Source organism: Pollicipes pollicipes, unplaced genomic scaffold, assembly GCF_011947565.3.
Source record: "Pollicipes pollicipes isolate AB1234 unplaced genomic scaffold, Ppol_2.1 Scaffold_4002;HRSCAF=4701_pilon_pilon_pilon, whole genome shotgun sequence".
Lineage (NCBI taxonomy): Eukaryota > Metazoa > Arthropoda > Thecostraca > Pollicipedomorpha > Pollicipedidae > Pollicipes > Pollicipes pollicipes.
Window position 1 is genome coordinate 29,488,923 of NW_023596420.1, and position 20,305 is coordinate 29,509,227.

General features: G+C 45.3%; 3 non-coding genes across 3 annotated transcripts; 2 read left to right on the forward strand and 1 right to left on the reverse strand.

Moving 5' to 3' along the window:
• The first annotated feature begins 3,880 nt into the window (after positions 1-3,880).
• On the forward strand, positions 3,881-3,952 carry TRNAE-CUC (transfer RNA glutamic acid (anticodon CUC)). Its single transcript has one exon. It is a non-coding gene; the product is annotated as a tRNA-Glu (tRNA).
• A 5,868-nt stretch (positions 3,953-9,820) lies between these two features.
• On the forward strand, positions 9,821-9,892 carry TRNAE-CUC (transfer RNA glutamic acid (anticodon CUC)). Its single transcript has one exon. It is a non-coding gene; the product is annotated as a tRNA-Glu (tRNA).
• Positions 9,893-18,293: 8,401 nt separating this feature from the next.
• On the reverse strand, positions 18,294-18,365 carry TRNAE-CUC (transfer RNA glutamic acid (anticodon CUC)). Its single transcript has one exon. It is a non-coding gene; the product is annotated as a tRNA-Glu (tRNA).
• Positions 18,366-20,305: the final 1,940 nt, after the last annotated feature.

The window sequence follows — 20,305 nt, forward strand, 5'->3', positions numbered from 1 at the left end:
GAAGGTTCTGGATATTAAGGTTCTATGCGCCTGGAAACCCCAAATTCACGGTGGCTCACCAAGGAAGATGCGTTTCATGGAGATGAAAAGCTGACGTGCTCTATGTGCCGGCAATGGGGCAAACGCTCCACGAACTTTCGAATTCAGGAGTGTCCTTATGTAACCGCGATTCCTTGTGGTGCCACTGAAACGACTCTCGCTGCGGTACAATCAAAACAGAGGTGATCTAAATATCACTGTCCCCTCCCGTCAGTGGTCTGGACCTGTTACACTCTGTCGGACCGGGGGACAGCATTGGCAACCTGCACTTGCAGTTCCCTTGTAGTTTGCCTTGCCAAACCGAGTTGTCACTACGGCAACATAAGATATATTGCGTGGTCTGTTAGGAATATATCATCGGTATACTGATCTACAGTACCCACAAAATGCATCCGTTATTTTAAAAAAAGAACTTATCACCTACGGTAACCAACCGGTGCCGAACGGCATGCGCTTTGCATGAGACAGAAGAGGTTAGAGCAGAAGCTAGTGCGCAGTCCCATCTCAGTGACCCGAAGCAAACGCAGATACTAGAACAGTGCGACAATTGACGCAAAGCATTTGCTGTATGACCAGCCATGCAAAATGTGCCTTTGTTTTGGCTACACTGACAAAGGCGACAATCCTGCAACACTCTGCATTATGTGGCTTATCTAAGCAAAGATCGCAAATGAAGGCATTGAAAAGGTACAACTCAAAAGTCAGGATGGAAATAAGTCAGTAATAAAATCGTAAAGGTTAGGAAACTTTGCAACTAAACCTGAGCTTCTCCAACTGCCATGAAAAGAAGCATTCGAGACCGTAAAATAGTGCCTCTAAATCTATGACCAAGGAAGGTCAGAAGAAGCTGCTGATTAGATAGTATCACTTTGCCGTTAATGATATGAGACAAATGTAGCCAATGATATCTTGACGCGGTGTCGGTTACGTAGTGGTTAAGCTGCCAGTCCAAAAATTAGAGACGCATGATGGCGCAGCCAGAACATGGGCAACGGGGCGGGGCAAAGCGTTGACGAAGGGCACCCTGATGGTAAAAGGATCCACAAAATCGCTAGGTATGGCCCGTCTGTTTTTTAGGAAAAATTATTTTAATGCATATATATATATATATATATATATATATATATATATCCCTCTCTCTTCCTCTTTATCTCTCTCTCCCTCTCTCTCTCTGTCTCTCTTTTCAGCACCTTCTATAACTAAAAAATAGGGCAAATGTTACCGCGAGATCAATTCTGTCACAGACCTACAGTAAATAAACTGACAAATCCATGCGTTAAACGACTGCATGAAATAAATCGGCGAGACCCTTTAGTGTAAAATGGTCCAGTAAATCCTTTTAAGCCGAAAGAACTCAAACATTTCGTCAGAATTTTTATCCTGGCTGTAAAGAGATAGTAAGGACTTCGCGAATGTAGATTGAACATGAGAAATGGCTTATCATTCGCATTAAGATGGTCAAGTCAGATTTGTCTGGATATGTTTAGCATTCAGTCAGAATTGATAACTGGTACGAATCATGTACCATTTTTTTTAGCATGCGAGTTCGCATATCTAAGTTACAAAAAAGTCGACGCCAGGTGTTGCAGTGTCCTTAGACCGCGCAGCGTCGGCCCTGCGGTCAAAACGAGGCCGTGACTAAACCTTGGAGGAAAATGGTGACGCATCTGAAAGAAATAACTTTGAATGCTTTAGGGCGCCAAATCATACCTTAAAAAATATTCCGGGCGTACATTTCACCCGTACGGTTTTTACATTCATGATGATAAAGTGAAAGTCTATAGCACTGCTAAGTGGTCCAGAAATCTGTTGGTGGCACTGGAAAGTAAGGTAAAGTTTCTATTTTCCGAGTTGCCTAACTGCTAATCTGCCCAGAAAGCACCCTCAGCTCGTAAAAAAGATATTCACCCGGTGCTACCTTTGAAGTGGACGATTTTTTGCTTTGAAAGACGTTCAGAAACATTGTTTTACGATGGTCATTGTTCCACGCCTCACGCGTTACTTGCAGTGGTCAACGCCGCTTGGTTTTGCGTAAACTGCAACTCAAGCCATCGCTATCCTTGCTTCCGGAGATTACAGGCGTGTCACTGCGCTCTACTATGCTGTCAGGTGCTGTGGCTATATGGCGTTGTCAGCCTCTCAACCTGTCGGGAAAGACGGGCACCGTGGGCAGTCAAACCCAGTGTAGTATACCAGGTCCAGAGCACTGACCGGAGAGCACAGTGATATTTAGCTTATCTCCGCTTTGATCTTACTGCAGCAAGGTACATCGTTTTAGGTGCGCCACAAGGATGCGCAAGGACACCTCTAAATTCGAAAGCTCATGGAGCGCTTCCGGCGTTGCTGGCACAAGGAGCACATCAACTTTTCATCCCCGTCCAGCACATCTTCCTTGGTGAAAAAGTCTTGCTCTTGCTCTTGCACTTACTCCGCCTCGGACAACGTCGGTAGTTTTTGGGTCCTAGAACGGCTCAACCATTGCGGACGCGTGGCCACAGATTGTGCACCGCAGCGTGGACATGGTTCTCCCGACGAACAGGTTAAGTAACGCGGAAAAAGATATTCCTGCACCGGGAATCGATCCCGGGCCTCACGGGTGAGAGCCGTGTATCCCAGCCACTATACCACACGAGAGATATGCACTGTCGGTACGGGTCCTATGAACGATGATAGCCTTACGATAAGGAGCGATACTTCACCCTAATCCCTCTACCTGTAACCGGGCACGCGGGCGTGACCACGCCATCTCCATACCGCCAACGGAAGTGGCACAATTCATGTACTCACTCCTTGCTTGTTTGAAGTGCTTGCAAACCCACTCGCTTGCTCTCGCTTCAGTGTCCAGTTTATGTATCCGCCAGAGGGTTCGGATAGACGACAAAGGCGTGACTTGACCCCATTTGATCGGAAGTGTCAGGTCAACTGTTCGAGCAAGTTAAAGGTTATTCACGTGAAGGTTGTGGATGTACCCTTCGCTCAGGTGTATGGGGGGGGGGGGGGGGTCAATTTGAACCCCCTGAGATCTCGGGAGCTAAGAAAGCTGGAGACCCAAATTTGCAGGGTGTTTTGACCTGTACGTGAACTCACTTATATCGAAGTTTGAGGTCTTTTAGTCATGACCTTCGGGTCAAATAAGGTCAAAAAAGGTCAAATTCCAGGTTGGTTTCCAAAATGCCCGCAGGACCTTTGTAGCTGTTTCTAAGCAAAAGGTCACAAGCCCATTTAAGGTCAGTGACCTTGCTTGACCTTTTGAAGGTCATGGTGAATGAAACCATACAAGACTGCTCTGAGTGTTGCATTTGAATAAGCGACAAAGATTACGCTAGCCAGTGTGTTCCTAAAACAAATGTCGACCTGGATTATCTTAGGTCAATGACCTATTCTGACCTCTACGAAGCCAATGGCGGATGTATGATGCGGTTCCTGCTATCAATGAATTCAAAATGAGCACCGGAAATTACCCCATTCAGCAAGCCTTAAAACAATAAAACAGGTTGGTTTTGGCCTTGGTGTCACCGTTAGACCTGACCTTACGGCAACGCAATTTGCTCCTTCAACGTTTGTGCTGCCTAATAAGGCATCTAAACGATGTATAGCTTTGTTAAACACTCCGTTGTTACATCAGATTAATCGATTCCCTAAAGATTGGCTTCGCTAAAACCATGGCCTGACTTTGACCTGCTATAGGTCAGTGACCTTACAAGTTACATCTAAATTTATTACACGAAACGATCCTCTATCTCATTGTCAAGAGGTATGCAAAATTGGGCGCGGGGTGAAGAATCGTTCCCTTATTTTTAGCATCTTATTGCTGATAGGACCCGTGCCGGTGAGCCGCCGCTCCCGCATGGTCTAGTGGCTAGGATACACGGCTCTCACCCGTGAGGCCCGGGTTCGATTCCCGGTGCGGGAAAACCTTTCTCTATGTAGTCTGTTTCGCTTGTCTTGTTGTCGGTTGTCGTCACCAAGGAAGATGTGGTTGATGGAGAAGAAAAACTCACCTCTCGCATGGGCTAGCACGCCGGAAGCGCTTTAAGAACTCCTGGATTGACGGGTACTCTTGCGCATCCGTGCATTCTTGTGGCGCACCTGAAAAGGTTCTTGCTGCAATAAGATCAAAACAGAGGCACAGGCTGTTGTCATACTCTGTTGAACAGGAGGAGTATGTAAGTAAGTAAGAGTATACTGTAGTATGTAAGTGAAAGTATACTCTGTTGAACAGGAGGAGTATGTAAACAGCATGACAACAAGTGCAGCCTGTGAGGCGTGACTAGCCATTCTGGTGTGTTGCACTCGGGCAATATATATGTGTCCGGCCAATAGCTTTTCGGACTGGTCATTGCCTATTCTGGTGCTGACATAAACGTCATAACTGGAGCGGGTTACTCATAACTGGCATATTCATACCCACCCGTGGTCCCACCAGCTGACCGCCTTTCAACTTGCTTATTTTACTGCGAGTGGTTTTTTCTGCCTTACCGTACAGATTTGTCACTACTGCGACATGACGTCTATATATATATATATATATATATATATATATATATATATATATATATATTTGGTTCGTTAAAGTAAATTATCGGTCTTAAGATGTACAGTGATAAGAAATATGAAATATATCATTATAATAATAAAATAATATCATTATACACAACATAAATCATTACTCAAAAAGCAAGCCACTCACGTCAGCTAACAGTGCAAACGGCATGTGCTTTGCATGATACAGGTGAGATTAGAGCAGAAGTTAGTGCGCAATACCAGCTTAGTGCCTCGAAACGAACGCAAATGCTGGAGCAATATGACAACTGAGGCCAAGCATTTGCTGCATGACCAGCCATGGAAAACGCACCTTTGTTGGCTGCACTGACAAAGGTGGCAATCTTGCAGATTTTGTATTATGTAGGTTATATAAGCAAAAATTGCACATGAAGGCATTGAAGAGGTACCACTTAAACGTGAGGATGGAAATAAGCCGGCGATGAGGCTGTAAATGTCAGAAGCTTAGCATCTGAGCCTGTGGTTCTCCAACTGCCTTGATCACAAACATTGGAGATCGTGAGAAAGCTTCTCCAAATCTATGACCATATCAGCTTAAGACGCGCGTACCAAAAGAGGTCAGAAGAAGCTGCCGATTTGATAGTGTCACTTTGCCGATTTAAATATGAGGCTAATGTAGCTAAAGATATCTTGACAGGGTGCCGGTTGTGTAGTGGTTAGGCTGCGAGTCCAGAAAACCAGAGGCACAGGCAGGGGCACAGCCAGAACTCTGGCAACGGGGCGGGGGGGGGGGGGGCACAGCGTTGACAAAGGGCCCCTGATAGTAAAAGGATCCCCGAAATCGCCGAATATGACCCACTTGTTGTTCATCCATTTGAGCAAGTCCCAAACTATTCAGGATCTATACTGTTCGTCTAAGTCAGGCATTTCTTCTCTGATGGTGATAATGAGTTGGGATGTTATGGCGCATCGACGCCAGAAGGTCACGCCGTGTCACATTCTTTCTCTTATGAGGATGGCTTCGAGGACTTGTAAACGGCATCTGTTTGGACATGCTTTAAAAATCAGTGTGTGTTCAGGTAGGTGAGAGCGTAGAGGCTTTTAATTATGCGTTTTGTACATATGCTGGCCTGGCGGTCCCTCCTGCAGGTGGATTGTCATGCGTTGTGATAGAGATAACATAATCATTTCAACAAAGATCGAGTTGCTGTGCCGGCGGCCTCCGTATGGGCATTTCGATTGATACAGTATGCTGGTGCACTTTACCTGGTTTTAGTCTGCTGACAGGTTGTTTTCTATTACAAGGCTACTAGTTGCTCCGCTCTTGCAATAAATGGTGAGCCTTATTTTAATGCCTTCGGCAGCCGGTGCGATATCTGCCCAGGTGATATTCTCCAAAAGGTTTTCATCCACCTTAAATGACGGGCATTTAATTTCGACAAAAGCGTTGATGAGCCGGCTTCCTGTCGAGTGTTATTAGGTCTTGTCGACTCAAGGCAGACCCAATGCTTGGGCCAACGGCGTTATTCGAATAGCGGTTATAAACGAACGATGGCTCGCACCACTCAAGCTCGTTGTGAGTGCTAGACCAGATGGAGCAATATTTTGCGTTGAGCAAACATGCGAGAAACTGACTGACCGTACATTTGCATTTGCATAGGCAAAACCTGCACGTATATATATATATATATATATATATATATATATATATATATATATATATATATATATCGCGTGTGTAGCCACAGCAATCATATATGGACGTCTCGCATATCGCATCATATACTTATAAAGGCATCCGTTTTGTGAAACTGAATGGGTGCACTTGCAGCTCTCTCATGCAACCCGAAAAAATGTAATGCATGCATAAGTTACTATTATGTGCTGATGTAGTTTGCTGAGCATTCCTTCATTTCTTTACAAGAATAGTGCCCGGTGTCCACAATATACGTGACTATCACAGACCAGTTGTCCACAGTTTCTCGACATGCCAAATTCCATAGATAAACATGAATATCATTACGACGCGTTCGGGTGGGGGTCAGGTTGACCCCCCGAAGGTTTTTTCAGAATGGTTAGCGCACGGCGCGGTGTAGCTGCGCCAAATTTTGCATAGCTGCTGACCATTAAATGGCAGGCCGTTTGGTGTAACAAATTTAGATGCACATTGTAAGGTAACTGACCTATATCAGTAGCCTTACCAGTGACCTACGGCAGGTCAAAGTCAGGCCATGGTTTTAGCGAAGTCAATTTGAGAGAATCGGTTAATCTGATGTAACAACGGAGTGTTTAACAAAGCTGTACATCTTTGAGGTGTTTTATTAGGCAATACAAACGTTGGAGGAGTAAATTGCGTTGGCGTAAAGTCAGGTATAAAGGTGAGGCCAAGGTCAAAACCAACCTGTTTCATTGCTGTAAGGCTTGCTGTATGGGGTAGTTTCCGGTGCTCATTTTGAATTCATTGATAGCAGGAACAACACTCAGAGCAGTCTTGCATGGCTTCATTCACCATGACCTTCAAAAGGTTCAGCAAGGTCATTGACCTTAAATGAGCTAGTGACCCTTTGCTTGGAACTAGTTACCTAGGTTCTGTGGGCATTTTGGAGACCAACCTGGAATTTGACCTTTTTGACCTTATTTGACCCGAAGGTCATGTCTTATTGAACTCAAGCTCTGACCTAAGTGAGTTCACGTACAGGTCAAGACGCCCTGCAAATTTGAGTCTCCAGCTTTCTTAGTTCCCGAGATCTCAGGGGTTCGAATTGACACCACCATACCTGAGTGAAGGTATCTAGCCGGCCACCCGGGCGCGTGTTAAATGTTGTCATGTGTGTCGTGTCATTGGGGCTTTACGACGCACTCAGCTACTGAGGCGCGTCGCCTGCCTCTCACCCTGGCAGGAAGGGCGGGCAAAGCGGGGAATCGACCACGCACCTCTGGTTTCCCAGACACGTGGTTAACGCAGATGCATTAACCACTACACTACCGGCACCCCGTGTGTTAAATATTAGTGTTAACGAATTTATTTGACTCAATGTCAATGCTAATTTCATCTATGATTGAAGAGCATGAGCCTTCGACCTTTCCCTAAACACACTTTGGTAGATGCTCTGCTCTTGCTCTGCTCTGCTCTTCCCCATTGTAACAATGCACAAAGCGTTTTCACTAATCACAAATCCGACCATCAGCATGCTGTCCGTGGCGAAATTGTATACATGTTGTTGATTTCAAGACACGTAGGCAACATATTATCGACAGCGATCGTTACACGTGATCGAGGGCGATGGCTGCGAAAGAGCTCGTTGAAAGAACAAGGTATTAGGCATTATGCGGAATTGGTACAATGTAGTATTTACAGGTTTATTTAACAAGTAGGGTGATGCTACGTAATTACCGCGGCGGCAGATCAGTTATATCCATTTCGTGCTGTGCGTCGTACGCACTGAGTTTCGTGGCGAAATTCGAAAAGGACGCGCCCTGTAACATCCATTGATGGCATGACGGATGAAAGCTTCAGAGGTAACTCGTCAAGAACTGGCCATTGTGATATAGGGGAGTGCTAAGGTGTTCTTGTCGAACCTGTACTAGGCTACGAGGGCGGCTTTTCGCCATGGTGGGATGCTCCGGGCGCTTCAGGCGCTATGTCACGTGGCTCGCAACGACTGGGAGTGACAGCGGATACATAGAACAAAACTGAAATCCGGTATCGTACGAACATGACGACAATTGCCACCGGCTATGGAGTAGAAACGTCAAGGCTTTAAAGAGAAGCCTCGTCAGATGACTGCCATTTGAGAAGTGGAAGTCGTCTGAGTGCCACTTCTCAACTGGATAAGAAAAGGTAGTTTGAGTGCCACCGGTTTGAGAGCCTCGCACACGGAAGCAGGCTGAATATCTGTCAATGTTTGCATCGCTGCAGGGTTGTCGCCCCAGAGCTATTGCCCCGCGGTCCGCTCTCACCGCGCTGATTCGGAAGCCGGCCCGGATCATGACAAGCCTGCGGCCGGCTTTCGGAGCAAATAACCTCCTCTGAAGTGTGTGCGGGGCTGAGTGGCAACAAATATTGCTGCGGCAGCTCAACACGACGACGCGGACTAGCATGCCACTCGACCGCGTCGGCAAGGATGGCGATGGCTGATGGTGAAAACCCACAATCAGCAGGGTGTTCGGAGCGGGTCGGTATACCGGGAATTCAGTGAACGACCGAGAACTGGCCCGGCGGGCAAAAATACCAGCTCACCATCATCCCCCCCCCCGCACACCAGGTAGCCTACATCGGTCAAACCCGGCGCCCCTGGTCCGGCTGAGGAGACTGACAAGATTTGCTGCAAGTGATGCGCTGGCCTCAAGCGTCTCGCTGTAGTTAATTCCGCACAGGTGACGCTTCAGGCGTCTTCAACCTTGAAAGAGGGCGGGGAACTCCGGTTGTGTGGACGAGAATGCCCGATTAGTCCTGCACAAACGCCCGTGCGCTTATTTTGCTTGGCGATGCAGCCAAAACTGCATCATACATCACAAGACTTACTGAGCTGGAAGCCTGCACGAAGTTGGGTGCCCCTGCCCACCCAACTTCTGCCGGCCCATGGATTTTACTTTGGGGGCCCATGGATACCAAATAATCGACCCAAGGCACGACAGCTTTTCTCGGGCGTTTACTGCGGAATATGTGTATTGGAGAAAGATGAAAAGATATCAGTGGCGTGCTCAGGTGGGCAGCAGCGCCGAAATTAAAATAAATGCTGTTGTCCCCCGTTTGTACTGTTAATAATATGGCACCATATCAGGTCTAGTTCTGCCTTTCGGATGGTGGCGGCTATATGGAAACTAATCTACCTCAATCTTCTACCATCTTTTACCCTCCAAAGCGAGGACGAACGAACCTTACGCTGATTCCAAAACAAGAGTGCTAAAACAAAAAATGCTGACATCTGCGATATTCATCGACTAGTGAACCTTGCATATCCACTGAATCTACATTCACAACCTTCACATGTAAGATCTCTAACTTGCTCGGACAGTTGACCCAACACTCCCGATCAAATGGGGTCACGTCACGCCTTTGTCGTCTGTGTGTACCTTCTGGCGGATACACAAACTGGACGCTGAATCGAGAGCAAGCGAGTGGGGAAGTGCATGGATTATGCTACTTCCGCTGGCGGTATGGAGATGGCGTCATCACGCCCGCGTGCCCGGCTACAGGTAAAGGGATTAGGGTGGAGTAACGCTCCTTATGGTTAGCCTATCATCGTTCATAGGACCCGCGCTGGCGTCTATTACCTCCCGCATGGTCTAGTGGCTAGGATACACGGCTCTCACCCGTGAGGCCCGGGTTCGATTCCCGGTGCGGGAATGTCTCTCTCCGCGTTTCTTGACCTGTTCGTTGGGCAACGTCGTTCGCCCAGCTGCGGTGCTGTCTGTGGCCGCGAGTCCGCAGTGGCAAAGCTGTTCGGGGGCCGAAAAACTACGGATGGCATCCAGAGTGAATAAAGTGCTTTTACTTTTTCACTAGTAAAGATGTGCTGGATGGGGATGAAAAGTTGATGTGCTCCATGTGCCAGCAGCGTAGGAAGCGCTCCACGAACTTTCGAATTCAGAGGTGTCCTTGCGCATCATTGTGGCGCACCTGAAACGATCATTGGTGCAGTAAGATGAAAACAGAGATAAGCTAAATACCACTGTGCTCTCCGGTCAGTGGTCTGAACCTGTTATACTACACGGGGTTTTACTCCCCATGGTGCACGTCCTTCCCGCCAGGGTGAGAGGCTGACAGCGCCATATAGCCCCAGCACCTGAGTGCATCATAGAGCCCAATGACACACCCGTAATCTCCGGAAGCAAGGAAAGCGATGGCTTGGGTTGCAGTTTTCGTAAAACCGAGCGGCGTCGACCACTGCAAGTAACGCCAGGGGCGTGCACCGAGAACCCAACAATGATAACTGGTACAAATCATGTAGCGTACTTTTGAGTGCGCGCACTCGCATATCTAAGTTACAAAAAACTCGACGCCAGGTGTTGCAGCGTCCTTAGACCGCGCAGCGTTGGCTCTGCGGTCAAAACAAGTCCGTGCCCAAAAAATGGACAAAAATGGTGACGCATCTGAAAGAAATAACTTTGAATGCTTAAGGGCACCAAATCGTGCCGTTACAGATATTCCGTGCGTATATGTCACCCGTGCGGTTTTTACACTCGTATATCATATATAAGATAATGACGTATAAGTCTTTACAGTACTGCCAAGCCGTTCAGGAATCTGTTGGTGGCACTGGAAAGTAAGGCAAAATCTCTACTCTCCGCGTTGCTGTAACTGTTAGTCTGCCCAGAAAAAGCCATCAAACTTGTTAAAAAGATACTCCTCCAGTGTAACCTTTAAACCTGACGATTTTTTTAAAGGGCGTTCAGAAACATTGTTTTACGATGGTCACATACAAATTCTGACCAAATGTTTGTGTTATTTCGGGTTAAAAGGGTTCGCTGGACCCTTGTAAACTGAAGGGCCTCGGCGATTTATTTAATGCAGTCGTTTAACGCATGATTTTGTCAGTTTATTTACTGTAGACCTGAGGCGGAAGTGATCTCGCGGTATATTATGAGAACTTTTCCTAAAAAACAAATGGACCATACCTGGAAATTGAGGCGGATCCTTTTACTATCGGAGTGCCCTTTGTCAACGCTTTGTCCCACCCCGTTGCCAATGTTCTGGCTACGGCCATTCCTGTGTCACTAATTTTTCGGACTGGTGGTTTAACCACTATACGACCGACACCATGTCAAGATATCATTAGTTACATTAGTCTCATATTATTAACGGCAACGTGATGCTATGTAATCGGCAGCTTCTTTTGACCTTCTTTTGATTATATGTTGGAGACGCTTTTTTACTGTCTCGAATGCTTCTTATCATGGCAGTTGGAGAACCTCAGGTTTAGTTGGAAAGTTTCCTGACCTTTACGATTTTATCACCGGCTCAATTCCATCCTGACTTTTGAGTTGTACCTTTTCAGTGCCTTCATCTGCGAAATTTGCTTATATAAGCCACACATTGCAAACTGCTGCAGGATTGTCACCTTTGCTTTTTTGAGATGCTGATATGTTTTGTGGATACTGTACATCTTTGCACCGATGGTGTATCTTAAACGGACCAACAATATGTATTACGTCGCCGTAGTGACAACTCCGTACGAGAGGGCAAACTACAGGGGACTGAAAGTACGGGTTGTACTTGCTGTCCCCCGATGTGACAGAGTGTAACAGGTCCAGACCACTGACGGCAGGGAACAATAATGTTAAGCCTTTATCTGTTTTGGTTATGCTGCAGCGAGAATCGCTTCACGTGCGCCAAACGGATGCGCGGATGCGTAGGGACACTTCTGTTGGAGAGGAAATGCTCACGTGTTCCATGGGCTAGCACACCATGGGCTAGCACATGGGCGTTCCAAGAACTCCCGGATCGAGTGGTGCCCTTGCGCACCCGTGCATTCTTGTGGCGCCCCAGAAACGTTTTTTGCTGCAATAAGCAGGGGAGTATGGAAACAGCATAGCAGCAAAGAAAACCCCTGAAACATGACTGACCATCCTGGCGCGTTGCACTCGTGTCGTTATACGACCCCCCAGCCCTTACAACCCCTATACCCTTAATATATATATATATATATATATATAACCCCAGCCCTTATACAACCCTTTTTAAAGAGTGGTATGAGTATAATGACTCCTGGGTCCTGAGTTCAGCCTATCTGAGTCAGACTGACATAGTCTAGAGTATCAGAGTGCGTCCGGCCAATAGCTGTGAACCGTGCATGGTGTTCTTCGAACTGACCAATGTCTAATCTGGTGCTGACCTAAACGGCATGACTGTAGGTGGTTATTCATATCTGGCATACTCATACCCACCTGTTGTCCTGCCAGCTGATTGCCTTTTGAACCCGCTTATTTTATCGTGAGCACTTCGTTTTTGCTTTACCGTACCAATTTGTCACTGCTGCGACATGACACATTTATATATGCAGACCAAACTACTCTCAGACCGCCTATCGCAACTAGCTTTAACCTTTGTTCTATACAAGGGGACCCTCGTGTCCATATCAGGACGGTGACCTCAGTAACCTATAGAAAGTCCAAATGATGAAAAGTCGCAACTTTTATGATATCTGAATTTACAATTAGCTTCATGAACTGCATTAACGGCATGATGCTCAAAGCCAAAAGGTTGATCGAGGTCATTTTAAGTCACTGACCTCCCCTGACCTTAAAAAGGTTAAGCTAAGAAACCTGTTGGCGTCTTTGTGATTAACGAACTCGAAATAAGCGTCGAAAACTATTCTCTATCTGAAGTTTTCCAATAAAAAACCTTGGTTTTGATTGTGGCCTGACCTTTGACCTTGACTCAAGCTTGGTAGATATAGTCTTAAGCATAATGACACTTATTCAGCTGCCCAAGAAACCGTCTCACGGCTGTATAAGTTCGTCAGACACTCTGTTGGCTGAAGCGATTTCTCAAGAATTGTCTCCGTTGTCAGCAGTGGCCTGACATTGTCTACTACAGGTCAGTGACCTCATGAGACATACCTACTTTGAAACAAATCAATCAGCTGTTCCTTTGACTGCCGCTGTTTCAAATTTGGTACGGCTGCCATGAACCACAAAGAAATTATTCTGGAATAACTTAAGGGGGTTAACTTGACCCCTTCTAGTGGAGGTCAAGTTTAGGGGTGTGCCAACCGGGCGCGTGTTGAGTGCCTCTGGCAGGAGCGTCGTCCGAGCGTTCGCACATACCCCGCACAGGGTTTGCGGAGCCGACTAAGTCTCGGCGGAGGACGCTCGGGTGCATGTAGCCTTACCCCACCCCTCTCAACTCTACCTCATTCCATAGCCCCGAAATTGTCACTTATGTCCGAAATGGACCTAATCCAAACCAAACAAGATAAAAGATACCTTCTCTCCCCCACCACCTGTTGATCATTTTCTACTCTCCTTTTGTCAAGAAGGCACTGGTTGGTTACAGTAAGTGATTCGGTTTTTGAAATGCTGATATGTTTTGTGGGTACTGTACATCATTACACAGATAATATATGTTCTAACAGACCACACAATATATAATGTGTCGCCCTAGTGACAACTTCGTACAGGAAGGCAAACTACAGGGGGACTGAAAGTACACGTTGTACTTGCAGTCCCTCTGTACGACAGAGTATAACGGGTCCAGACCACTGACGGAAGAGCACAGTGACATGTAGCTTATATCTGTTTTGATTATACTGCAGCGAGAATCATTAGCGTATCACTGCTGTTGAGAATCGTTTCTTGACATTAGCATTTCACTGCTGATAGGACCCATATCGTACTTCGGTACGACTCGTGGTTCGAGTGGTGCCTCCCGCATGGTCTAGTGGCTGGGATACACGGCTCTCACCCGGGAGGCCCGGGCTCGATTCCCGGTGCGGGAACATTTTGCTAAAAGTTTTTTACCCGTCGGCACCTTAAGTCCACGACGCGGTGCTCAGTCTGCTGCCACGCGTCCGCAATGATCGGGGAGTTCTGGAGCATGAGCCCGCCGACCCCGTCTAAAGCAGATCAGGTGCAATTGTGGGATTTTTCACCAAGAGAGATATACTTGCTTTAGGGGAAAAGCTCACCTGCTCCATGGGTTAGCACGCCGGAAGCGCTCCAAGAACTCCCGGATTGAGGGGTGCCCTTGTGCATCCGTGTATCCTTGTGGCACCCCTGAAACGATTTTTGCTGCAATAAGATCAAGACAGAGGCAGAGGCTGTTATCATACTCTGCTGAGGAGGGGAGTATGAAGTATATATATATATATATATATATATATATATATATATATATATATATATATATATATATATATATGTATATATATAATGAAATAGATATGGGGAGTATATATACAACCCCAACCGCTATACAACTCTATTTAAAGAGTGGTATGAGTATAATGACTCGCGGGTCCTGAGTTAGACTGAGTCTGGATGACTAATCTGAGTCAGACTGACCGAGTGTAGCCTATCAGAATGCGTCCGGCCAATGGCTGTGAACCGTACATGCTGTTCTTCGAACTGGTCAATGTCTATTCTGGTGCTGAGAACTCCCGGAGCCAGTGCCATGAATTTGGGTACAAGTGCATGAATAAAATTATATTTGAAGGTGATTACGTAGCATGAAAGAGATTAGATATGAAGTGAGTTACATACGTGCACAGCAAAAATTGCAATATTTTCAAGTGTGTTGGTTACGTTAATATGCATTCACGAAATGGTTGCGCTTGATGTTCTTAAGGATGATTTTGATTAAGAGATATCAGCTATTCGTGGAAGATTTTAAATCATAATATCGTTCCACAGCTTAGGGCCAACGCGAGGTGTTGTAAATAGTCTATAATTACGATTAGAGAAAGGTTAGTCTATATGTTTTACTCACCTCATATCTATTTCATTTGATTCGTAGAGCTTGGGTATTTAATCGAATGATGCAGGAAGCTGTCAAGTTAGAAATTTGTGCATCACAATTACCATTTGGGATTTAGCGATATCCGATAGTTTCAAAATATTGTATCGTTTAAGGATTGGTTTGGAGTATTGTGGAGGATATAAGTTTTCTATCGGACGCACAGGACTTTTTTGGAAAATTACTAACGAATCTAGTTGGGAAACATAATTTGCGCCTCAAATTAAAGCAGCAGTGATTTAGGTAAGGAAGAGTTAAAGTGTTATAGAGTGGACGTGACGTCGTTTTATCAATAAAGTACCCGACCTTTGTTATTATTCAAATATTTCTACTTAATATGCCTGCAACAAAATTAACGCTGCGCGTACTTTAAATATATTGTCAATGAAGACACCAAGGTTTTGCAGTTATTTTTTATCTTTAAGAGGTGACTTGTTAAATTGCACATTTGGTTGGAAATGAAAAGAAAGGGTGGTGTAATGCTGTGTAAATGTTTTGATACGTTCAGCAAAAGAAAATGAGTACTAAACCAGGAAGTCATTAGAAGCAAAGGGGCATTGACATTGTTTTGAGGTTCCACAATGCTTTTATTTTTGAGAATAATCGCAGTATCATCAGTGTAAAAGAGACAGATCATGCTACTGCTTAATTTGGGCAAGCCATTTATGTACAATAAGAACAGAATTTTGCCGAGAAATGATTTTTGGGTTACACCCATGGTTGTTTTTTTAATTATCATGAATAATTCCTTATTTTTACATATTGAGTTCTGCGAGACAAATAAAGGAAATGATTTCATGAGATTTTCGTCGAATACCATATTTAGTGAGTTTACCTAGAAGAAGGTCTATGTTAACAGCGTTAAATGCTTCTTTCAAACATAAATACAAACCTAGCATATATTCCTCGTTTTCAGAAGCCATGGCGATAGTTTCCTTGAGAAGAAATCTTGGCATGCAGGTACTTTTTATCTTCTGAAATCCGAGCTAATTTTTGGTGAATCAGGTGATTTGGGCTTATATGAAGAATGAGACATTTATAGATTTAAGAATTTTTTCGAGAATTTGTTTTCGTTTCTCGAGAATTTTGGACACAAACGGCGAAGTACTGATAGGTCTATAGTTAGCTACAAATTGAGAATCCCCACTCTTAAAGATGAATTAAATCACGTATTTTTAAATGCCTGAAAACATTTCTTAAGATAACAAGCCGTTGAAAAGGTGAAGTATTGCTTTGAGTATTACCCTTCAAGAAAGCATGACTATTTTCGCACTTAAACTGTCAAGCTCCAGCTCTGACATTGCTCAATTCATTAATCACGCGACTTAATTCTTCTCCTTTAGGGGGAGGGAAACAGATCCATTTCATTTTCTACACTCGCGATAAGCTGGAGGGGGTTAAAGGATGATTCAGGAATCTTGTCCTTTAACTTTTATCCAATCTCAGTGAGGAAACAATTAAATGATTATGCGATATCTCAATCAACTGTGATAATTTTATCATTAGCCTCTCTAATCTGGTTGGATGTGCATCCTTTGTTAGCTTTCAGTTCATGAAGGTGTTTTATGTTTTTGATGTTTCCTTGGAGTTAAAAAAAAAATGTTCAATGAATTCATCACCGTAGTATTTCTTCTTGGCTGGGCTAAAAGATGTAGTATGGATGTTACGGTGACAAAAATATTTTTCATTGTCTTGGCGATTGGGGTGCTTCAGTTTCTGTTCAAATAGCTCACTCTTATGTGTAACTGATGTGCGAAGTGCGGGTGACACCCATGGTTTGCGTGAACTGTTTTTTGAAAATGCAGAACATCATCTGGACAAATATCCCACTGGGCTTACGAAAGCACTGAAATAAGACGTCCCATTTATTACAACAGCAGGTCAACTAGTTGCCTTGTAATGAAAAATAACCTTACAGCAGACTAAAAACAGTTAAATCGCACCAATATAGTGTATAAAGTGAAATGCCCGTACGAAGGCCGCAGACACAGTAACTCGACCTATACTGGAATGTGTTTAAAACGATACTATCTAGCCAACAGCTTCTTCTTATCTCCTTGGTACGTACGTCTTAAAGTGATATCGTCATATACTTGGAGATACTCTTTTTGCCGTCTCGAATGCTCGTTATCAACGCAGTTTGAGAACGCCAAGCTCAGTTGCAAAGTTTGCTAACATTAACGGCCTTATCACCTGTTTTTCTATCCTGACTTTTAGCTTATGCCTTTTCGATGTCTTTATCCTCGATCTTTGATTACATAAACAACATGTTGAAATCTACTGCAGTATTGCCAACGTTTTTCTGTGTAGGCAACAAAGGCGCGTTTTGCACCACTGGTCATACAGCAAATGCTTTGCCTCAGTTGTCGCATTGTTCCAACGTCTGCGCTTGCTTCGAGTCACTGAGCTGGTACTGGGCACTTACTCGTATTCTAATTTCGCCTGTCTCATGCAGAGCACATGCCGTTCTGCGCTGGTGAGTTGGCATGAGTGGCTTGTTTTGTAGATACTGATGTATTTTGAGAACACTGTACATCTTTAGACCGATAATATACGTTAACGAACCAAGCAACATATATACATATATATATATATATATATATATATATATATATATATATATATATATCATTTCGCAGCAGTGATACATCGGTACGGCACGGCAAAAAAAAAGCACTGCTCGCGGTAAAATAAGCAAATTCAAAGGCGATCAACTGGCGGAACTACAGGTGAGTATGAGTATGCCAGATACCAATAACCCCTGCAGTTACGAAGTTTAGGTCAGCACCAGATAAGACATTGGCTAGTTCGAAAAGCAGTATGCATTTTTTACACACTATTTGCCAGACACACACACACACACACACACACACACACACACACACACACATATATATATATACGTGGCCCGAGTGCAACACGCCAGAATGGTTAGTCACGCCTCACAGGTGGTACTTGTCATGCTGTTTTCATACTCCCCGCTCAGCACAGTATAACAACAGCCTCTGCCTCTGTCTTGATCTGATTGCCTCTGTCTTGATCTTATTGCAGCAGGAATCGTCTCAGGGGCGCCACAAGAATGCGCGGATGCACAAGGACACCCCTCTTCCGGGAGATTTTTCAAGTACATCCCCCTTGGTGAAAAATCCCATCATCCCACCTGATCTATTTTGGACGCGGCGGGCCCATGTCCCAGAACTCCTCGATCATTGCGAACGCGTTGCCGCAGACTGCGCACCGCATCGTGGACTAAAGGTGCCTGACAAACAGGTAAGAAACTTGGGGTAAGATGTTCCCGCACCGGGAATCGAACCCGGGCCTCACGGGTGAGAGCCGTGTATCCTAGCCACTAGACCATGCGGGAGGCAAACCTCGATACGGGCCCTACCAGCAACGATATGCTAATGATAAGAAACGATTCTTCACCCTAATCCTTCAACTTGATATCAGTCACGCGGGCGTGACCACGCCATCTCCATGCTGTCAACGGAGATGGCATTGCACCTCCTCACTCGCTGGCTCTCGCTTCAGCGTCTAGTTTGTGTACCCGCCAGAGGGTACGCAGAGGCGCCAAAGCTTGACTTGACCCCATTTGATCGGAATTCTGATCTACATATATGAATCTGTCATGACGCAACAGAGACAAATTGGCTCGGCAAGGCAAAAAAAAGTGCTCGCGGAAAAATTAGCAGGTTCAAAAAACGATCAGGTGGCGGGATTACAGGTGGGTATGAGTAAACCAGGTATGAATAAGCCCCTTCAGTTATGACGTTTAGGTCAGCACCAGATTAGACATTGGCCAGTTCGAAGAACAGCATAAACGGCTCACAGCTATTGGCCGGACGCATTCTGATACACTAGACTTAGTCAGTGTGACTCAGATACGGGGGTTGGGGTTATATATATATATATATATATATATATATATATATATATATATATATATATATATATATAGGGGTTATAGAGATTAAGGGGTCGTATAATGACCCGAGTGCAAGGCGCCAGAATGGTCAGTGACGTTTTACAGGTTGTACTTGTTGTCATGCTGTTCTCAATCACCCGTTCATGCTGTTCTCATCCACTTGTCATGCTGTTTTCATACTCCCCTGCTCAGCAGAGTAGGGGAGTATGAAAGCCTCTGCTTTAGGGGAGTGTGACAGCCTCTACCTCTGTCTTGATCTTATTGCAGCAAAAATCGTTTCAGGGGCACCACAAGAATGCACGGATGCGCAAGGGCACCCTTCAATCCGGGAGCTCTTGGAGCACTTTCAGTGTGCTAGCTCATGGGGCAGGTGAGCTTTTCGTCTCCAACATATACATCTCTCTTGGTGAAAATCCCGCACTTGCACCTGGTCTGCGTTAGACGCGGTCGGTGGGCTCATGCCCCGGAACCCCTCGATCACTGCGGACGCGTGGCCGCAGACTGAGCACCGCATCGTGGACTTAAGTTGCTCGAGAAACAGGTAAGAAACTCGTAGTAAGATGTTCCCGCACCGGGAATCGAACCCGGGCTTCACGGGTGAGAGTCATGTATCCTAGCCACTAGACCATTCGGGAGTCACCGAAGAACGATACGGGTCCTATCAGAAATGACATGCTAATTATAAGGAACAATTCTTCATCCCAATCTCTCTATCTGTAACAGGCATAGGGGCGTGATCATTCTGCCAACGGAAGTAGAATAATCAGTGCACCTCCTTTCTCGCTGGCTCTCGAACAAATGCAAAGACGACAAAAGGTTGACTTAACCCCATTTGATCGGAAGTGTCGGGTTAACTGTCCGAGCAAGTTAAAGATCATGCATGTGAAGGTTCTGGATGCTAATGTTCTATGCGCCTGGAAAACACCAAACGCATGGGGGTTCACCAAGGAAGATGTGCTTGATGGAGATAAAAAGCTGACGCGCTCTATGTGCCAGCAGTGGGGCAAGCGCTCAATGAACTTTCGAATTCAGGGGTGTCCTTATGTAACCGCGCATCCTTGTGGTGTACCTGAAACGACTCTCGCTGCGGTTAGATCAAAACAGAGGTAAGCTAAATATCTCTGTGCCCTCCTGTCAGTTGTCTTGACCTGCTACACTCTGCCGCACCGAGGACAGCAAGGGCAGCCTGCACTTGCAGTCCCTTTGTAGTTTGCCTTGCCGAACCGAGTTTTCACTACGGTGACATAACATATATTGCTTGGTATGCTAGAGATACATCTTAGGTATACTGATGTACAGTACCCACAAAATATATCCGTTGTTTCAACAAAAAAACAAATCACTTACGGTAACCAACCGGTGCCGAACGGCATGCGCTT